This window comes from Thermobia domestica, chromosome 10, assembly GCF_964235325.1.
Source record: "Thermobia domestica chromosome 10, izTheDome1.hap1.1, whole genome shotgun sequence".
Lineage (NCBI taxonomy): Eukaryota > Metazoa > Arthropoda > Insecta > Zygentoma > Lepismatidae > Thermobia > Thermobia domestica.
The window spans coordinates 88,173,672-88,196,591 of record NC_137463.1 but is presented as its reverse complement, the minus strand read 5'-3'; the positions used below and the strand labels follow the sequence as shown (position 1 = coordinate 88,196,591).

At 34.4% G+C, this 22,920-nt stretch overlaps 1 long non-coding RNA gene across 1 annotated transcript; it reads right to left on the bottom strand.

Annotated features, from left to right (window-relative positions):
* Nucleotides 1–275: 275 nt before the first annotated feature.
* On the bottom strand, nt 276–7,936 carry LOC145662537 (uncharacterized). The gene is made up of 3 exons (XR_014127063.1): nt 2,886–7,936; nt 1,976–2,111; nt 276–744 (listed from the first exon to the last, which is right to left on the bottom strand). It is a non-coding gene; the product is annotated as an uncharacterized LOC145662537 (long non-coding RNA).
* Between the last annotated feature and the right edge of the window lie 14,984 nt (nt 7,937–22,920).

Below are 22,920 nucleotides of genomic sequence, written 5' to 3'. Positions count from 1 at the left end.
TTAGCGTAGCATATGATATACATTGTTCGAAGCTCTTCATTTCGAAGCAATATAATGCTTTCAAGTGTTCAATGCTCCCTCTATCTCTCTCTCTCTCCATCATCGAGAATCGAACATTTGAAAAAATGAAGTACTGGCTGTAAATCCTCTATCAGTGAGACACCACACTCCTCAAACCTAAAATGTAATAGGTTTGTACATTATGTAAAGACCCTGAACAAATAAAGATACGTTTCACAAATATGACCTTTCTCGATAAGAGGTATCAGCGTATAGAATTAAATGGGATGAAAGCATGAATTTCACAACAAATTTTATCTACAGGGAATTTAAATTCCTTTTCTTTTTATTTTAATATATGTATATATACACAAATATTTACAATTTTCTTTCATTTTTCTTCATTTTGGCTTTTTATGGTAGTCCAAATATCACTTCACCTTTAACCATTTCTTTTCTTTTATCATTTCACTTTGGTTTCGCATACACTTACCCTCTAAGTCTCATTTTACCCCCAAAATCGTTTTATCTACACTTTCTCTTTCTTTTTTTCCTTTTGATAAAGTTCTAATAGCATCACATTGACACAAACATCGTATGTGTGCCATCTTCTTTTTATCAATTTATTGTTTGGACAGACACTAGAAATATAGTACATCTTTTTGTTTCCTCTTCTTCTGATTTTATCTTCACAATACCCTACAATGGTCATTGCAACACTACGGGGGAATGGCATCATCTTTTCTGGAAATAAAGAAATACAAATTTTTATTATCAGAAAATATAAACTAATCTTCAAAAAGTACACTTATCTTATAGCAACATACTATACTTATAAAATTATTTCTTCCCGTAATGAGAAAGAACAAGAACGAGAAATAACAAGTATTCTTGACATTCTTTCATTGTATGTACATTTTCTTATACTCTGTTCAAAATAAGAAACGAATTGACATTTAGACAAAAACTGTTACTCTGTTGCCTCATAATGAGTATATCACTGAATTGTCCTCTTAAAATTATTTTCCATTAGAGAGGGTAAAGTTGTAGAGGATGCCTTAGTGGCCTACTCATGATTGTGACAACAGAATAACAGTTTTTCTCTAAATGTCAATTCGTTTCTTAATTTGAGCATAGTATAGTATAAAAACAACACCTATTCATTAGTTTTCTTTTCTCTTAAGCAAATACCACACGATAACAGTAAATATCACATCTTCATGCAATTTAATTATTAATTCGAAACTCTAGTTTAGTTCTTGAAATACTACAATAATTATGACTCACATAGCACCGATGTTGAACAAAACGTTAAACTATATTTACTTAGCACGAAAAATCAAAATTAACTTTTTTACTTCCATCCTTCCTTCTTTCTTATTTTTAAAAAAGAAATTCGTACAGTTAATACTATAAACTATCATTTTTTACCAACGATATTCCTATACTAACTAATAGTTTTCTCTTTTTTTAAAGCAAATACTATAAACTATCATTTTTTACCAACGATATTCCTATACTAACTAATAGTTTTCTCTTTTTTAAAAGCAAACAACCGTACCGGTGAATATTGCAACTGTATACATTTGACTTATACTTGGAACATCTGAGTTCAATTCCTGATAGTAGCTTATATCATTTCAATTCCCCGTTTGAATCTTGTAAATATAGGTTTACATCTCATACATCTTTGGTATTGAATGTTATTAATATCTTTAACGAACCGCAGTAACCTATTCGTGCAGTTTGAATCTCTAATGATTGTATCTTGCAAGAAAAAAGGTTTTACGAATAATGTATTCTAATGAACAAAACACCGTATCTATAGGTTTTTCTTTATCTTAACTTAAAAATAAAAAGAAGCAAATGTTTCACCTAAAAGAAATAAGTAAATATTAATATTATCATACATATTTTAAAAGACGAAAAGCAGATATGGATCTTTTTTTTTATCTGAAAGAAAGATAAAACTTACCTATTCGTAAAAGAGAGAGAGTTGCGTCACTGCTCTTTGATCAGTGTTTCGTCTTCGATCAGATTTGACCGTAGAAAATGTTGCTTCAGGTAGTTTTCAGCGTCTCTTAAAGACGTATCCTCTTTTTTAAAGTGTACTGTAAAGAAACAAGAATAATCAGTTACTTTACGCGGTGAACATGAACTTGTTTCCTGGAAGAAAAACAAGTAACTATAATTGCAACACTAACAATCTTCATATTTTAAGAAGATATAAAAATCCTAAATAAAACAATACCTATCATTAATTGTCTTTTCTCTTAAGCAAATACCATTTGATACCAGTAAAGATCGCAATTTCAGTCAATATGCAATCTAATTATTCATTCAATAACTCCAGTTTACTTCTTGAAATACTACAATAATTTATGACTCACATAGCTTCGGTGTTGATCAAAACGTTAAACTATATTTTCTTAGCACGAAAAGTCAAAGTTAACTTTTCTTTCCTTCCTTCTTTCTTATTTTTTAGAAAAGAAATTCGTACAGTTAATACTATATATTTTTTACCAATGGTATTTTTTATCAATATTCCTATACTAACCAATAGTTTTCTCTTCTTTAAAGCAAATAACCGTTCCATTGAATATTGCATCTGTATGCATTTGACTTATTCTTGTAACACACGAATTCAATTCCCGGTGGTAACTTATATAATTTCAATACTTCGTTTTGAATTTTGTAAAAAAAAGAAGCAAATGTTTTACCTAAAAGAAATAAGTAATTATTAATATTATCATACATATTCTAAAAGACGAAAAGCAGTTATGGATCTTTTTTTTTTATCCGAAAGAAAGCTATAAAACTTATTTATTTGTAAAAGAGAGATAGAGAGAGAGAGATGATCTTTGATCAGTGTTTCGTCTTCGTACCTGTTTGATCGTAGAAAATCTTGATTCAGTGTCTCTTGAAGACGTATCCTCTTTTAAAGTGTACTGTAAAGAAACAAGAATGAATCGTTAATTTACGTGGTGAACATGAATTGTTCCTTGAAAGAAAACAAGTATTTTATTTTAAATAAAAAGTAATTATTTATCTGTTATTGAAAACAGATATTTAAAACTTACCTATTGCTAAAAGATAGATGCGTCACATTCCTTTGAGCAGTTCATATTCTAACAGGTTTAAACGCAAGATAATCCTGTTTTCATTTCTTCTTCATATATATATATATATATATATATATATATATATATATATATATATATATACGCATAATGTTGAGTAAAATACTATATATAGTTGCATATACATGGAAAGGTAAGGGAAATGACTAAGTGCTACCTTTGAAGTACAGTGAAATAATGAAAAGCAAATGAAAAGATAAAAGAGGAAAGCACAAAAGGGTTTTGAAAGTAATTATTTTTAAAAGTACAGAAATCACCTTGCATTTCCTCAGGGTGATAATATTGGCTTCTTGAGGAGTTTTGTAGAGTGCAGCAGCGCTCCTCACCCGCTGCTGAAAATTAATTACTTTCAAAACGAAAGTTTAACATTAAAAATGAATGACACCATTAAAAGATTGAAATCTATTGTACACGCTCATCATCATCATTGTTAAACATCGCAAGTTTACTTTTTTAATGAATGAACTACATACGTGTAAAGATAAATATTAAAAGTGAGAAGTGTTAATGTGATGATCTCACATCAAGTGACGTAATGCTGAACAACAAAAGATAGCATATATGTATAGAAAGAAACACTGACCTATCCTATATACAGAAGGAGTAGCAATGTAATATTCTGTGATATAATACATGATGCATTCTTACATAGCTCTGTACATGTTGACATTAGGTCCGCAATTTGAATTACACTATTAAAGATGTGCCTACACTTATATCCGGCTAATCGTTTCTGTAGCTATATCTGACTACCAAACTTTGAAAAATTGCACAAATCTGAATTTTTTTTCAGACGAACCTTTAATGCGAAAAAAAAGTTGCATCACATAATGGTCAACAAGATTTGATAAGTGATGACACTACGGATAAAAAATATCTATATCCTCCTAACTCTAACATTTCCTTAAGGTCAATGCTAGCAGGGTAATGTAAATCAAAAACCATTGCTGATAACGGGGTTGCGTGTACAAATTTCTAATTTCGATATCGTTTTTTCTAAATATAATGGTACATACTCTTTAAAGGAACATAAGATACCATAATTCCCTTGGTAATACTTAGATTGTGTAAACAAAGTAGCTGGAATTCCATCCGTTTGTAGTTTAGAAAAATGAACTGAATAGTTATGTACGAAGAACTTCATTTCAAATTCTATTTTAAAACAAACAAGAAAAACGTAATTCAAATGATAATACGTATAAGAATTTAAATAATCACTATCTATAGCAATTAGATACCACTTTAGAGTTGATTAAATTCCCCATTCATTATCAATTCTTTGAAAAACTTAGTCTAGAAGGCCTAGGTTTGATTATATAAGACATAAATCTACAAATCAACGTGGAATACGTACTACATTATCTATCATCGATAGTCGAAAAGCACTGAAATAATAATCAAAATCACTACTATTAAACTATATAAATACTATACTTATAAAATGATTTCTTCCCGTAATGTTAAAGAGCAAGAAATAAAGCCCTACATATACTAGCAGTAATAGTAACTAAATAACTAGCTACCGAATATATAATACAATGCTAATCACTATATTCGGGTAAATATTACATTTAAAATTCATTCTATTCTACAATAATCAGAATATCTCGATGCTATACGAAACATGAATCTACAGATTAACTTGTAATCCAAACATTCATTATCAATTTCTTTGAAAAACTTAGTCTAGAAGGACTAGGTTTGATTATATAAGACGTAAATCTACAGCCTAACGTGGAATTCAATCTACATTAACTATCATCAAGAGTCGAACTCAGGTTTCCCATAATATAGACACGCACATCCACGAAAAACAATGAAATAATTAATTCCAATACTAATACTATCTACGTTACGAAAATATCACTTAAATAAGCACTGAAATAATAATCAAAAATCACTACTATTAAACTATATAAATACTATACTTATAAAATGAATTCTTTCCGTAATTTTAAAGAGCAAGAAATAAAGTCCTACATATACTAACAGTAATAGTAATTAAATAACTAGCTATGGAATATATAATACAATGCTTAATTAAATAACTAGCTATGGAATATATAATACAATGCTAAACACTATAATCAGGTCAATATTACATTTAAAATTCATTCTATTCTACAAGAATCAGAATATCTCGAGGCTATACGAAACATGAATCTACAGATTAAATTGGAATCAATCAAGAGTCGAACTCAAGTTTCCTACACAGAAAATACGTGCTCTAAGTGATTTGACGCGAATATGTATTGTTTTCAGCAAGTAGTGTCAAAGAACAAGAAAATAAATTCCTACATATAATAACGTAATAGTAAACTAAATAATAAACCTGTATAACTCAATGCTAAACACTATATCCAAGGAAATATTATATTAAATTGCATTCTATTCTAAAAGAATCAGAATATCTCCGACGATATATCAGACAAAAATCTGAGCCATATAATCTTTCTGTACAAACGAAAAAGAAAGAATTCTATAATTGACAAATTTTCTTTTTCGCATTACTAATTTCAATATCGTTTTTTCTGAATATAATGTTACACACTCTTTAAAGTAACATAAGACTCCATAAATCCCTTGGTAATACTTAGATTTTGTAAACAAAGTAGCTGGAATTCCATCCATTTGTAGTTTAGGAAAATGAACTGAACAGTTATGTATGAGGAACTTCATTTCAAATTCTATTTTAAGACAAACAAGAAAAACGTAATTCAAATGATAATACGTATAAGAATTTAAATAATCACTATTTTTAGCAATTAAGTATCACATTAGAGGTAAATAAATTCCCCATTCATTATCAATTCTTTGAAAAACTTAGTCTAGAAGGATTAGATTTGATTTGATTATATAAGACGTAAATCTACAGCCTAACGTGGAATTCGATCTACACTAATTATCATCAAGAGTCGAACTCAGGTTTCCCATAATATAGACACGTACATCCACGAAAAACAATGAAATAATTAATTCCAATACTAATACTATCTACGTTACGAAAATATCGCTTAAATAAGCACTGAAATAATAATCAAAAATCACTACTATTAAACTATATAAATACTATACTTATAAAATGAATTCTTTCCGTAATTTTAAAGAGCAAGAAATAAAGTCCTACATATACTAACAGTAATAGTAATTAAATAACTAGCTATGGAATATATAATACAATGCTTAATTAAATAACTAGCTATGGAATATATAATACAATGCTAAACACTATAATCAGGTCAATATTACATTTAAAATTCATTCTATTCTACAAGAATCAGAATATCTCGAGGCTATACGAAACATGAATCTACAGATTAAATTGGAATCAATCAAGAGTCGAACTCAAGTTTCCTACACAGAAAATACGTGCTCTAAGTGATTTGACGCGAATATGTATTGTTTTCAGCAAGTAGTGTCAAAGAACAAGAAAATAAATTCCTACATATAATAACGTAAAAGTAAACTAAATAATAAACCTGAATAACTCAATGCTAAACACTATATCCATGGAAATATTATATTAAATTGCATTCTATTCTAAAAGAATCAGAATATCTCCGATGATATATGAGACAAAAATCTGAGTCATATAATCTTTCTGTACAAACGAAAAAGAAAGTATTCTATAGTTGACAAATTTTCTTTTTCGCATTAACTTGGGAACAAATGAATTAATCTGTTTTTCTTGTCACGTTATCTTTGGAATAGTCATAATTTGATAGCTTGTCAAATTGGTACTGTAATAGGAAAAGAAATTTTCTCAACTGAAGAATACTTTTTCTTAGCTGTCCGTACGTTAAGTGATTACCCGTGAAGATGTATTGCTTTTAAGACAAACAAGAAAAGGTAATTCAGATGACAAATTACATTAGCCATGTGTTACGTTTTTTGAACAAATCTGCGAAAGCGGATAGGTCTATCAGTGTAGTATTCTGTGATATAATGCATGATGCATTCTTACACATTTCTTCACATGTTGACAATAGGTCCGCAATTTGAATTACACTATTAAAGATGCACCTACACTTATATCTGGCTAATCGTTCCTGTAGCTGTATCTGATTACCCACACCTTGATAAATTGCACAAATCTGAAATTTTTCAGATGAACCTTTAATGCGAAAAAAAGTTGCATCACGTAATGGCCAGCAAGTTTTGATAAGTGATGACACTACGGATAAAAAATATCTATGTCCTCCTAACTCTAGCATTTCCTGAAAGTCAATGCTAGCAGGGGTAATATAAATCAAAAACCATCGCTGATAACGGGATTGCGTGTACAAATTTCTAATTTCAATATCTTTCTTTTCTGAATATGATGGTACATACTCTTTAAAGGAACATAAGACACCATAATTCCCTTGGTAATACTTAGATTGTGTAAACAAAGTAGCTGGAGTTCCATCAGCCTGAAGTATAGGAAAATGAACTGAATGGTTATGTAATAGGGACTCCATTTCAAATTATATTTTAAAGACAGACAAGAAAAGTTAATTCAAATGAGGAATTACAACGTGAAATGCTAATACGTATAATAATTCAAATAATCACTATCTATAGAAATTAGGTAGCACCTTAGAGATGATTAAAAGAGAAAGAAAGAGAGAATAGCAACTATGTTTTATCTTACTAAAACGTAGAGTTTCAGTATGCTGACAATCTCTTCTAATACACAGATGAGCACAACACAATTCGTAAAGGTCTACTTCACACACTTCACTCTGTTCAATGGTTTTATTCTACATTCGTATGACGTCAAATAAAAACGTCACACGAAATTTAATCATTTCAAATATTACATTTCAATACATCCGTTTCTTCTTTCTTTTTAAAAATAATGATTTAATGTATACTTACACCGCAGCGACATGACGAAGCACTCACCTATCTGAGAAAGGAGCCTTACGAAATTTCACAAGCCCTAATCAGAATTTCATGTCTTTCATCTCTACATTCTTCAGGAAATGTCCTAATCGAAGAACAAATATATTTAATTACATCAACAAGAATAAACTGATACCAACGTGATTAAATGTACTCAGCGAAAATAGAATTTCTCACAAACACACGAACAAAAAATTCATAAATCCCATATATACATTAAAGGTAAACGCAATCGCAAAGCAATACGATCACTTATATCTGAAGTCAAAAATAAAGCAAGTTTATTATGATAACTGTTTTCAAGAAACATATGAGCTTTTCCAAACGAATAAAATCTCCCCACCTCTCCCCTGCTACATTTAATATCCTTATTCAATTTCATTTCCTTATTCACACACATTATTTGATAGATGTATCAAAATATCATCTTTAGTAAATCTTATCTATTAACAGACTTATTTTTCATTACACAAACTCAGCGTTTTCGCATTCAGATTACACTATCTTCAGTCGCACGTGAGTATGTTCGTATGTGAAGCCGACAACAAACATACATGTAATCTCAAATGCTGTATACGTTTGAAAATACGATATTCACGATTCATGCAATGCGATATTCCCCTGAGCAACTAAGGTCTATTCGATCAAAGAACAGTCTGCAAACAAATTCTATTCCCATGAACACTTACAAGTGAATTCGTGAGAATCCCAAGACCAAATTAGATAAAACAAATAGTTCATAACCTACAGACATTTCGTGGGGGCGTAATCTTTTGTGCTATGGGAATGTTATAGCGCAATATCTCATCACGGCTTCAACTTAAGTGATTTTAATTACTTGTCATGTGAATATCCATATAATACTTTTCACATGCAATACAATCAACCCTGATGATTTGAGCATACACATTTTCTCATCCTACGTTTTTAAAACATTATGATATGCTATGAGAAGTGCTTCCGCTACCAATACGTTTTAAAAACATCCATGAACCACAACAATCGTCTTATCAACTCAATTTCCTGAGAAGGTTCCAGACGAAAATTTTCCAGCCGTTTCGTGAGAATAAGATCAGGTCACACTCCTCAAAACTCTTCGCAGAAAACCTGGGAACTTCTATTCTTAGCATTACAAGATGGATCTGGGGGCTGAGGTGGGGAATCTAGCTACCCAATACAAGACGACTAGAAAAAAATACGATAAGTTTTTTTAAAAAAATAAAATCTAATCTATATGCGAGGCACTGACATTCAGTGAAAGAGTGTTCACCTCACGGTGGATTACTCCATGAAATTCTTTTTTTCATGCGAGGATTAATTCAACTCTAAATCGTGAAGTCTCGCGTTCGATTCCGATGAGAGAACTTTCAAAATAAAAGCATATTTAGGGTTCTGATTTGATTCTTAGTGAAAGAGCATTAAATATTTCTATTTCGTTCCTTTCCGTGAAGTACTGGTCTCGCGTTCGATTCCGATGAGAGAACTTTCAAAATAAAAGCATATATTAGGGTTCTGGTTCGATTCTTAGTGAAAGAGCATTAAATATTTCTATTTCGTTCCTTTCTGTCGTGAAACGATGTGCTATATACGTGAAATTCTTTTTTTTTTTTCATGCAAGGATTAATTCAACTCAATGGTCGTGAAGTACAGGTCTTGCGTTTGATTCTCAGGTCTTGCGTTTGATTCCCGTGTCCTGCTGGTTCGATCCTCGTTGAGAAAACATTACACATTTTAAGACATGAAAGTCATTCGATCCTTTCTGTCGTGAAAACGAAGTGAAATTCTTTTTTTTTCATGCAAGGACTAGTTCAACTTTAAAATCATGAAGTACCAAATTCGATCCCAGCTCCCTACCAAAGTAGAATTTTGTGTAAAGTCTTTATTTCATAAGTTAGCGAAGCTACAATCAAGATTAGTTGTCTGCTTCACTTTCACTCCCAAAATAATAATAATAATAATATGATGCTGTATTTTTTAAATTTTATTTTTATGGTTGTTATTTATGTTTTAATACCACTTTGGTCCGGGTTCGATTCTCGATGATAGAGAGAGAAAGGGATCATTGAACACTTGAAAACATTATAGTGCTTCGAAATGAAGAGCTTCGAACAATGTGCATATCATATGCTACGCTAAAATCAATACATGAAATTCTTTTTTTTTTTTTTATGCAAGAATTAATTCAACTCTAAATCGTGAAGTACTGGTCTTGCGTTCAATTTCAATGAGAGAGCTTTCAAAATGAAAACATATTTAGTGTACAGGTTCGATTCTCGATGAGAAAGCATTGAATATTTTAAGACATTAAGTATGCTCTTCGCTATTCAATACATAACGAAAAGACGAAAATCAATCAATCAATTGGGAAGCTTCGAACTTGATATTCAATCAATTGGAAAGCTTCGAACGTGATAGACGTCCAAGAGTATGAGCATAGTAACAACGTTCGCTTGCGTTCTTCGCAGGAGGGAGTGAAGTGGATGTGCTTTGGTGGGGGTTCAAATCCATAACGAAAAGACAAAAATCAATCAATCAATCAATTGGGAAGCTTCCATCATGATAACTAATAGAACTCTCATCCATCCAAGAGCATTTAGCTATTCAATACATAGCGAAAAGCAAAAATCAATCAATCAACCAATTGGGAAGCTTCGCCGTCCAAGAGTATGAGCATAGTAACAACGTTCCCTTACGTTCTTCGCAGGAGGAAGTGGAGGGGTTTGGGATTCAAATTCATAACGAAAAACCAATCAATCAATCCATTGGGAAGCTTCGATCATGATAACTAATAGGACTCTGACCCGGCCAACAGTATGAGCATCCAAGACTATGAAGGCCAAGAGCATCTAGCTATTCAATACATAACGAAAAGCAAAAATCAATCAATCAATCATGAAGCTTCGATCATGATAACTGATAGGACTATGATCCCTCCAAGAGTATGACCACCCAAGACGATAAAGCCATCCAAGACTATCACCATAACAACAAACTGTTCTCATACACGTTCAGATAAACCAAAATTTTCCCACGCACTTCTCTGGTAGCCGTAAAAGGCTATGACCATAGCAACTAAAGGCTTGTCGAAACTTGCCTCCCAATTCCAGGAAATGATACCGAATTCTAAGAACGGGAGGGATCAAATTTCAGCCATAGTGGGGTACATCTACTACATATATCAGAGGAAAGCATTTCTCTCCTCACCTCCCACCAAAAGAATCTCATAAAAAAGAAAAAGTTACATAAAGTTACGTAAGTTTTAATATAAAAGCCTCACTCTATATTGTGAAAGTTGACACCAGAAACGCAAGAACAAATAAACCAAAGTCAATGAAATTGTGCACAGATATTGTAGACGTAAAAGGAGGGAATACGAGTTTCGTATTTTCCTGAAAAAAAAACGGCTGGGTGGGGCACGGACCCCTCCAAACCTTTGATCACGAAATATCATAATGCTAGTAACAGTATGTCAGAAGTGTGTAAAAGACATGAAGAATTGTAACGGAACTTTTTGTATTGAAAATACGCAAAAACTAAAGGAATACGGGCTTTTTAAATTTTCTGCGGAAAAACGGATTTAGGGGCGAAAGGTCCCACCCAAAATTTTGAAACTTAACGCCCGAAAGGCAACAAGAAGTGAACCGAAGTGAACGAAATTAAGCGCAGATGTTGCAAACGTAACATGAGGATACGAGTTTTGTAGTTTCCTCGAAAAAACGGTTGGGTGGGGCGCGGACCCCTCCAAACCTTTGATCACGGAAAATCAAATGTGCTGTTAACAGCATGTCAGATGTGTGTAAAGGACATGAAGAATTTAATCAAACTGCGTGTATGGACAATACGCAAAAAATAAAAGAAAACATTTATTTAAATTTTCTGTGAAAAAGCGGTTTTAAGGGGAAAAAGCTCAAACCCAAAATTTTGAAAGTTGATGCCCGAAATGCAGAAGGAAGTGAACCGAAGTGAATGAAATTTTGCACAGATATTGTGGAAAAAACGGGGAATCCGCGTTTCGTATTTTCCTGGAAAGAACGGTTGAGTGGGGCACCGATCCCTCCAAATATTTGATCACGAAAAATGAAAGGTGCTAGTAACAGTATGTCAGTCAGATGTGTGTAAAGAACATGAAATATTGAAACGAAACTTCTTGTATGGATAATACACAAAAAATAAAGGAACACAGGTTTTTCTATGTTCTTCGCAAAAACGGTTTTAGGGGGCAACCTCAAAATTTTGAAATTTGACGCCCGAAAGGTAAGAAGAAGTGAACCGAAGTGTAAGAAATTTTTCACAGATATTGTAGATATAAAATGTGGGAATACGGGTTTAGTATTTTTCTGGAAGAAACGATTTGGTGGGGCACTAATTCCTCCAAACCTTTGATCACGAAATATCAAAAGTGCTAGTAACCGTAAAGGACATGAAGAATTGCAACGAAACTTTATGTATGGACAAAATAATAAATGAATATTGTTTTTTTTATTTCCCACGGAAAAACGGTTTTAGAGGTAAAAAGCTCCAATCCAAAATTTTTGAAGTTGACGCCCAAAAGGCAGAAGAAAAAATGAAATATTTGAGTTTTACGTCCCACGGTTAGGCCGGTTAGACTAAAGGAGACGGTGATGATGAGTAATGAAAGAAATGGTGGAATGAAGAAAGTGGGAAGAAACGGAGAACCCCGAGAAAACACACGCACACGGTGTTTGTTCACCACAAGGTTCACTTGGCGGGGGCTGGGATCGAACCCGGGACACCAAGCACCAGAGATGAACTCTACCACTGAGCCACCACGGCCACTGAAAGGCAGAAGTAAACCGAAGTGAATAAAAATTTTCACATATATTGCATACATATAATGAGGATACGAGTTTCGTATTTCCTTGGAAAAAACGGCCGCGTGGGGCACGGACCCCTCCAAACATTTGACCACGAAAAATAAAAAGTTCTAGTAGCAATATGTCAAATGTGTGTAAAGGACATGAAGAATTGCAACGATACTTTGTGTATGAACAATACACAAAAAATAAAAGAATACGTTTTTTAATGTTCTGCAGGAAAACGGTTTTAGGGGGCAAAAGAACCCACCCGAAAAGTTTGAAATTTGACGCCGGAAAAGCAAGAAGAAAGGAACCGAAGTGAATGAAATTTTGCACACGTATTGTGAAAATAAAATGTGGGAATACTAGTTCCGTATTTCCTGAAAAAAAAAACTGTTAGGTGGGGCAAGGACCCCTCCAAACATTTGCTCAGGAAATATCAAAAGTGCTAGTAACAGTATATCAGATTTGTGTAAGGGACATGAAGAATTCCAATGAAACTTTATGTACGGGCAATACGCAAAAAATGTAGAAGGGTTTTTTCTGCGGCAAAACGGTTTTAGGGGCAAAAGCTCTCACACAAAATTATGAAGGATGGCGCCCGAAAGGCAAAAAGAAGTGAACCGAAGTGAATCAAATTGTGCACGGACATTGTAGACATAAAATGAGGGAATATGAGTTTGCTATTTTCCTGGAGAAAAGGGGTGGGTGGGGCACGGCCCCTCCCTAACGTTTTATCACAAAAAAATCAAAAGTGCTAGTATGTCAGATGTGTATCAAGGACATGAAGAATTGCAACATAACTTTGTGTATGGCAAAAAGTAAACGAATACAGGTTTTTCTAAGTTCTGCGGAAAAACGGTTTTAGGGGCAAAAGCTCACACCCTAAAGTTTGAAAGTTGAGCTCGAAAGGCAAAAAGAAGTGAACCGAAGTGAGTGCAAATGTGCACATATATTGTAGGCATAAAATGAGGATACGGGTTTCATATTTTCCTGCAGAAAATGGTCGTGTGGGGCACGGACACCTCCAAACCTTTGATAACAAAAAATTAAAATGCTAACAACAGTATGTAGAAAGTGTATAAAGGACATGAAGAATTGCAATGAAATTTTTGTATTGATAATACGCCAAAAATAAAGCAATACGGGTTCTTTTATGTTCTGCTGAAAAATGGTATTAGGGGGCAAATGCTCCCACATAAAATTTTGAAAATTGACGCCCGAAAGGCAAAAAGAAATGAACCGAAGTGAATGAATTTCTACACAGATATTGTAGACGTAAAATGAGGAAATACGGTTTCCTACCTTCCTGGAAAAAAAGGGTTGGGTGCTGCATGGACACCTCAGAACCTGTGATCACGAAATATTAAAAGTGCTTCCAACAGTATGTCAGATGTGTGCAAACAACATGAAGAATTCCAACATAACTTTGTGTATTAACAATACTAAAAAAAAAAGTATTTTTTGTTCTGCGGAAAAACGGTTTCAGAGGCAAAAACCACCACCCGAAATTTTGAAAGTTGACGTCCGAAAGGCAAGAAGAAGTGAGCCGAAGTGAATGAAATTGTGCACAGATATTGCAGACGTGAAATGAGAATACGAGTTTTGTACTTTCCTGGAAAAAACAGTAGGGTGGTGCACAGACCCCTCCAAACCTTTTATCAAAAAATCAAAAGTAATAGTAACAGTATGTCAGATGTGTGTAAAGGAAATGAAGAATTGCAACATAACTTTTTGTATGGACAAAAAATAAAGGAATATGTTTTTTTATGTTCTGCGGGAAAACGGTTTTTGGGGGGGCAAAACCTCCCAAACAAAATTGCGAATGTTGACTCCCGAAAGGCAAAAAGAAGCGAACCGAAGGGAGTGAAATTGTGCACAGATATTGTAGACATAAAGTGAGTGAATACGGGTTTCGTATTTTCCTGGAGAAATCGGTTGGGTGGGGCACCTACCCCTCCAAACTTTTGATCACAAAAAATTAAAAATGCTAGTAACAATATGTCAGATGTGTGTAAAAGACATGAAGAATTGCAACAAAACTTTTTGTATGGACAAAAAATTAAGAAATATGTTTTTTCTTTTTTGCGGAAAGACGGTTTTAGGGGCAAAAGAACCCAAAACCAAAATTTTGAAAGTTGACCCGCGAAAGGTAAGAAGAAGTGAACTGAAGTGAATGAAATTTGGACAGATATTGTAGACACAAAATTAGGGAATATGGTTTTCGTATTTTCCTGGAAAAACGGTTAGGTGGGGCACGGACCCCTCCAAACCCTTCATCACGAAATATCAAAATATCTAGTAACAGTATATTAGATGTGTGTAACGGACATGATGAATTGCATCAAACTGCGTGTGTGGACAATACGCAAAAAATAAACGAATACATTTTTAAATTTTGGTTAAAAACGGTTTTGGTTGGCAAAAGCTCCCGTCTACAATTTTGGAATTTGACCCCAAAAGGCAAGAAGAAGTAGACCGAATTGAATGAAATGTGCACTAATATTGTAGAGGTAAGGTGAGGGAATACGTGTTTCCTATTTTCCTGAAAGAAAAAAAAACTTGTGAGTGAACCGAGGCGTTGAGTTGCGGGAGAAGTGGACCGAAGCGAAAGCAATTGTATGTAGATATTGGATATGTAAAACATGACCTTCCGTGTTTCACAAGTGTCGTGCCTCCATCCGATTTCTTCAAATTTGGCAGATCAAGTAACAGCAAACACAAACAGTATAGCGTATTTTATAGTATTTCAGGAGGCACCTTTAATCCTTGCAATGTTTTTTCAGCATAAAGAAAAACGCCATATCCATTTATTTCCAGTTTGGTATTGATATGCCAAATTTGAAGCAAGACGGATAGGAACACTTGAGAAACACGAGAGCCCTTATTTTACATATAATATCTACACACAATTTGATTTGCTTAGGTCCACTCCTTTCTGAGCTATTACGGTAATATTTTCTTTTTTTCGGATGGGACCTAGGCCCCAACACTGTTTTTCCGCAAAAATTAAAACATGTTTCATATACTGTTTTGCAAATAGTTCCTTTACGAAGTTTCGTTGCAATTCTCCATATTCTTTAGGAACTTTTGCGTATGTTTATTTGCACTTTTGATATTCCGTAATCAACGGTTAGAAGGTCCGTGCCTCACTCAACCGCTTTTCCCGAAAATACGAAACCGAATTATCTCATTTTTCGTCTACAATATCCGCGTACAATTTCATTTAATTCGGTGCACTTCTTCTTGCATTTTGGGCCTCAAATTTCAAAATTTGGGGTGGGGGCTTTTGCACCCTAAAACCGTTTTTTTTTCGCAGAAAATAAAAGAAAAACCGTATTCGTTTATTTTTTGCGTATTGTCTCTACACAATGTGTCGTTCCAATTCGTCATGTCCTTCAAACACTTCTGTTATTAGCAGTTTTAATATTTCACGATCAAAGATCTGGAGGTGTGTGTGTCCCACCTAAACGGTTTTCTTTTTTTCTGGAAAATAAGAAAAACGTATTCCCTCATTTTATGTCTACAATATCTGTGCACAATTTCATGCACTTCTGTTCACTTCCTCTGGCCTTCGGGCCTTAACTTTCAAAATTTTGGGTGATAGCTTTTGCCCCCTGAAACCGTTTTTCAGCACAAAATAAAAAAAAACCGTGTTTCTTTATTTTTTGGCATGTTGTTCATACACAAAGTTTCGTTGCAATTCTTTGTGTCCTTTACACACATTTGTCATATTGTTATTATCACTTTCAATATTTCGTGATGAAAGTTTTGGAGGGGTCCGATCCCCACCTAACCGTTTTTTCCAGGAAAATACGAAACACGTGTTCCCTCATTTTATGTCTGCAATATGTGTGTAAAATTTCGTTTACTTCGGTTTCCTTGGTTTTTGCCTTTGGGGCGTCAACTTTCAAAATTGTGGGTGGGGTCTTTTGCCCCTTTAAACCGTTTTTCCGCAGAAAATAAGAAACACGTATTCGTTTATTTCATGTGTAGTATCTACCTTCCAAATTTTATCAAAATCGGAGTGTTACATTTCAGAAGTGTTGCTTGTTAATAATAATATTTCTTTAAAATTGTATGAACAAATAGAGGGAATTAAAGCGAAAAATTGGGATCAATTGGAACTTTCGGCTCCTACCAACATTGAAAGAAATGACAGCACAAGTATTTGGATGCAAGGTAGACATGAAATTTAAAACAGAGATTTAACTATATTTCTGTCATGATTTTAATGCACACTGCGAAGTTTTTAAATGCTAATTAAGTCAGGATTTCACATCCAAATTAAGTTGGAACATAATAATTCTTGTTAGTAAACCCGAGTCGCAATGCAAATTTAAGATTAGCCAATACTTTAGATAGCATGGGGAAAAGGTGAAGACTGTAACCTAAGTGTGCGGCCAAGTGGGTTGCGAGGCGATTTAATAAATTGGATGTCTTCTACTCGGCAGAGTCCACTTTAACCGTTTCATTTTGTTTTAAAACGAAACATTTTTGTCATGAGTTACATTTAGGGATGCGCACGAGACGAATCGTGACAGGATTTTGCTGACAAAATTCGAGTCGAGACACGGCACTTCCAATAGAGAAATATACATTTTTCGAGTCGAGACATCACTTTTACAGCACATTTTCGAGACGAGACAGCCACAAATCTTGTCTCGTGCGCATCCCTAGTTACATTAGCACACACTACATGAGTGACAATTTATATTACGATAGAATATACTATGAGCTTTAATAGAAAAAGTGTAGACACTAGATAATTATTTTACATAGTAAGATTTCAATAGATTCAGTGCTTGATCGTGCCGTGTATGAAGTTATGAAATATGAATTGGTTTCAACAGGTGCGGATCCAAGAGGAATTTTATAGGGTCTACAGACCCCCCCCCCATGACGCTTAGGTACACCCTGGATAGAGTGGGTTTCAATCCTACTTTATTTACACTGGGTAAAATTGGAAACTATGGTTTAGTCCATCCCTTGATCATATCCTGGTTCTGCGGTGTTAATATCTGGTCAGAACTTGCTGTTCTAGAAGCCTCAAGTTCATACGCGATAAAATAGTATTTCTGCATTATGCACCTTTTTAAACTATTTTCAATATTTGTATGTATCTTCAGATAAACCCTCCTCGAAAAGTTTGATTTATTGGATACTGTAATTCTGACAATGCTTCCATTATCAAATAGTGTATGTAGTTTTATTTAACATAGAATTGCATACGCCAAAACAGTAGAAAACATTCTCATTGTTATAACTTTTCTTGAGTTGATTTTGAGCTTAACATCCCTTTCAGCAGCGAAGCTATATGAAACGTGGACCTACTAATTAACGTCGAATCCGAATCACATGAACTCCCACCGGGAATCGAACCTGGGTCTTCCATGTGTTAACTTTACTTGAATTTGGAATCGAGCGCTCTCAAGCGGATTTGAAAAAAAAATGAAAAAATGAAATGAAATCTTTGAGTTTTACGTCCCGCGGATATGTCGGTTAGGCTAAAGGAGACGGTGATGATGAGTGATGAATGAAATGGTGGAATGAAGAAAGTGGGACGAAACGGGAGAACCCCGAAAAACCCACGCACACGGTGTTTGTCCACCACAAAGTTCAATGGGCGGGGCTGGGATCGAACCCGGGACCCCAAGCACCAGAGGTGAACGCTCTACCACTGAGCCACCGCAGCCCCTCAAGCGGATTTAAGACGGTTGACTTGCCACCTCTGAGTTTTTCAATGAATGTATTTCTTAGTAATTATTTTAATTTTACTTTTGAAAAGGTGTAAGCATTTTGCTTTTTTTAAAAAAAGAAAATCCTTGAATTATACGTAGTCAGTGTTGAATACAGGTTTCATTTTTGTATGTGGCAATAGTAACTTTCATGGTCCCCTCTCTTCTACCTCTAGACACAGAAATATTGTTTTTAATAACCTCCAAATTACGATTTTTATCAATAAAGAGTAGCTGTCCTACTAACTCTTGTATCGATTTCCTGCTAAGCAAAGATAAAGTGAATCTGAAAAGGTAGGGGAACGGTAGTAGCGGCATGACGTCACGCCGTCCCCCATGCCTATCTTTGCCCATTGTAGTTTCTTAGGAACTGAGGGGACGCCGTACACATTTTTTGGAGGTGCGGGACGGCGTCCCCTGCATTCCCAAGCACTTTTACCTCTGCTGCTAAGTATTAATTGCTGTAAGGACTAACGAAAACTATTATGTGGTACTACTACTACTACTACTACTACTAATAATAATAATAATAATAATAATAGTAATAATAATAATAATAATAATAATAATAATAATAATAATAATAATAATAATAATAATAATAATAATAAAGGATCTGAATGATAAATATATTTTTTTTAAACTTTCTAATACAATCCCTGTGGGCTTTCGCGAATCTGGATGTATTGTTTTTATGAGGAATAAAGAGGCTTCAAACAACAACGATTTGTATAAAAGTCTTATTAGGTGTTTCACACCTAAGGAACTCACAACTGACCATGTGTCTGTTTTTTTTTAGCACAATGTTACAAGGCACCGAAGCCTGCGGGCATTCAAGACTTTCGTTCTGTCGTTGGCACGTGTCGAATCAGCTTGCTTGCTGTACGATGTTTTGCCTTCAGGCGATCGACTAGATACCTAGCTAGAAGAGTGAAGAAAGAAATCTACAAAACGATATGCTTGTTTCATGGAGATATGCTTGCTTCTTGGCATTAAGTGTTTGTAAACCAAAACTGTTCTGAGTATCCATTTTATTTCCATAATAAGTATAAAGGGAAATGTTAATTCTCATATATAGGGGGGTAAAACTTAGGGGGAACGCGATGGGAACGTTATATATATATAATAACATAGCATATTTCTTTCCAAAATTTTATAAAATCTACTTATTTTATAGAGTTCAAAATTCGGCCAAATGTTTATTAGTATTAATATTGCATGATAACTTTTACTTTTTCTTGCTAAGGTAATATTAGAGCGCGCTAATTAAAAAATTAACTTTCTTCCATTTAAAAGTTGTTTAAGATATTGGCCGCATTTTGCAACAGTGCAGAACAGCAGATAGGAAGCTAACCAGGTAGATTTCTTTCTTTCTCTGCCCTCGCTAGGTCACGTGCGTGAACTTAGGGTTGTCCGCGGAGAAAAAGAAACCGATGGAATGCACATTGACAGCAGATAAGAGCAAAGTGTGTTTTGTCTCTCTTCATAGATCGTAAAGATTTCCTTGATTCTACGTAAACATCTCCGCGAATAATTACCTGTACATGAATATTGCAGCTAACAAGGTACGACAGTTTCAGAAAATCTGTCTATGTTGTTTTCAAGTGAGGGAAGTCTATTCATCTTATAAAATGAGTTTCGAACTGTAGAGCGTAGAGCAAACTCGCTTATTTGTTGCACCAACTGACAAAAGTTTACACACAGATCAAAGAGAAGTCTTAGGAAAAACGGACGACATACTAAATGCTGGTACTTACTGTCTGTTAGGTATATTTATATCAAAATTTTCTAATAAATCTAGAAATGAGTATAAATAAAGAACGGTCCGTACGATTCTTTTACTATATATATTTTATTTACATATCTGCGTTTTGAATGACATCGAGAACTTTTTTTAAAAATCAAACTTGAGACTACAGGGGCCTACGTTGCAAAACTACTAGTCTTGTAATGTTAGTGAAACTTCTCAAAATCAAATATTTTACACTTGTATATACTGTAAAAAAGCGCCAAATTAAAATTGTCAGCAATAGTACTTAGAAATGAATTTTACTATTATTCTAGTATTTCTGCGTCATGATATTTGATGGATTCTCAAAAAACATTACAAGACGAGTAGTTTTGAGAAATAGACCGTTGCTGTGTTAGACACACACACAACTGGCGAGTAAATTTAAATGCATTAATTAATTAATATTTATTTTAGAAAACGAAATGTCAAATGGAGCCGAAAGGCCATTTTATACCGAAACATTAATAACAAAGGCAAAGAAATGTAAAAATCAGGCAGAGCATATGTGGGGAGTACATCATCCTGGGGGCCGCGGTGGCTCAGTGGTAGAGCGTTCACCTCTGGTGCTTGGGGTCCCGGGTTCGATGCCAGCCCCCGCCAAGTGAACTTTGTGGTGGACAAACACCGTGTGTGTGGGTTTTCTCGGGGTTCTCCCGTTTCCTCCCACTTTCTTCATTCCATAATTTCATTCATTACTCATCATCACCGTCTCCTTTAGCCTAATCGGCATAACCGTGGGATGTAAAACTCAAAGATTTCATTTACATCATCCTGGTGATATTCGCCTGGTGGGACAGAAGAAAATTGTGGGTGAACTTTAATAATAATAAAAAATTGTTTCTTGATATCCATTATTGATTTTGCTCTATGGATCTATGGATTTGATTTTAGTTTGATTTCAGCTTCGAGTACCGTTCAGCAAGGAGGCTATATGAGACATGGACCTACAGCGAGGGAATACGAACCCACCAGAAATCGAACCCGGGTTTCCCGCACCAAAGACGCGTATGCTATCCACATAGGCCTGAGGGAGCTCTATGGAGCTATAGGGATCAATATTGAAACTGGAAGAGTAAAATTGTTTTACCATTTCCGGTTTCAGTAGAGAGAAATAGGTGAAGATGGTATTTTTCTTGAGATGCTCAATCGATTTTCGAAAACTGTCGCTATCTACTACCAATTTATTTTTATGGCGATCAATGTTAAAAACGAAAACGGTTTATTCCTACCTTTTCTGATTTCAATGCAGGATTAACGGAAGAAAGAAAGCTTATTCTTGAGACGTTGTTTGAATTCCCGAACACTTCTCGACCTCTCTGACAGTTTTTACTCTATGAAACTGAATATTGAAACCGGAAATAGTAGTAAATTTCTACCACTTCCGGTTTTAATAATGAGATAGGGTATAGGTGGTAAATTTTCTTGACGTTTGATCGATTTCCGAAATTCTCTCGTCCCTAGTTATTTCCGTATTTGATTTATGACCATTAATGTTGAAACTGGTTGTAGTCGATTTTTACCACTTACGGTTTAAATATAAGGTTGTTGGAGGAGACGGACACGGAACCTATTCTTGGGGTGCTGAATGGATTCCAGAAAACTGCTTCTCGATATATCTTATCGTCTTTGCTCTATGAAAATCAATATTGAAACTGGAAGTAGTAGTAAATTTCTACCAGTTCCGGTTTTGATAGAAAGATAGGGGTAGAAATGGCACATTTTTGAGGGACATGGAATCAATTCCCTAAACTTGCTTGTCGCTAGCTATTATGCCCCGCAAGTAGTCGATCTCTATCACTTCCGATTTATATAGAAGATTGACGGAGGAGATGGAACCTCATATTCTTATGACGCTAAATCTATTCCGGAAAATCCATCTCAATATTTTTTTTTACCGCTTTTGGTCTGATACCTGTCAGCAGGCAAAGCCGTTCTATTAGACTTCCAATACTTATGCATAACATAGTTTGGAAGTATAATAAACACAGAAAGAAGAAATATTATTTATTAAATCTATTTTCGTGCAGATTAAAAATATGGGAATTTCAAGAATTCTTTTTGCATCAGTTATTATGCCCTGAATAATAACGGGGACCATAGTGGCTCAGTGGTAGAGTTCTCACCTCTGGTGTATGAGGTTCCAGGTTCGATTTCAGCTCCCGCCAAGTAAGCTTTGTGGTGGACAAACGCCATGTGTGGAGTTTTCTTGGGGTACTCACGTTTCTCTCACTTTCTTCATTACAGCATTTCGTGTTCATTCTCATCATCAGAGTCTCCTTTAGTGTATCCGGTATAAGAGTGGGATGTAAATCTAAAAGACTTCATTTCATTTCTAAATAATAACCTAATGCATTCTACAGCGTTCTATTCTTGGCTAAAAACCAATAATAGCGTACAGATTGATGATATGCTTGGAAATTGATACGCCATAAAATCGACTATTTATGCAAAAAATGCACCAACATCTCCCAGCTAGTCACTACAAGCAAGAATGATATCTGTTTCGTTCAGATAATGTTCCTCATGAGACGAGACGAGAAGTAAGA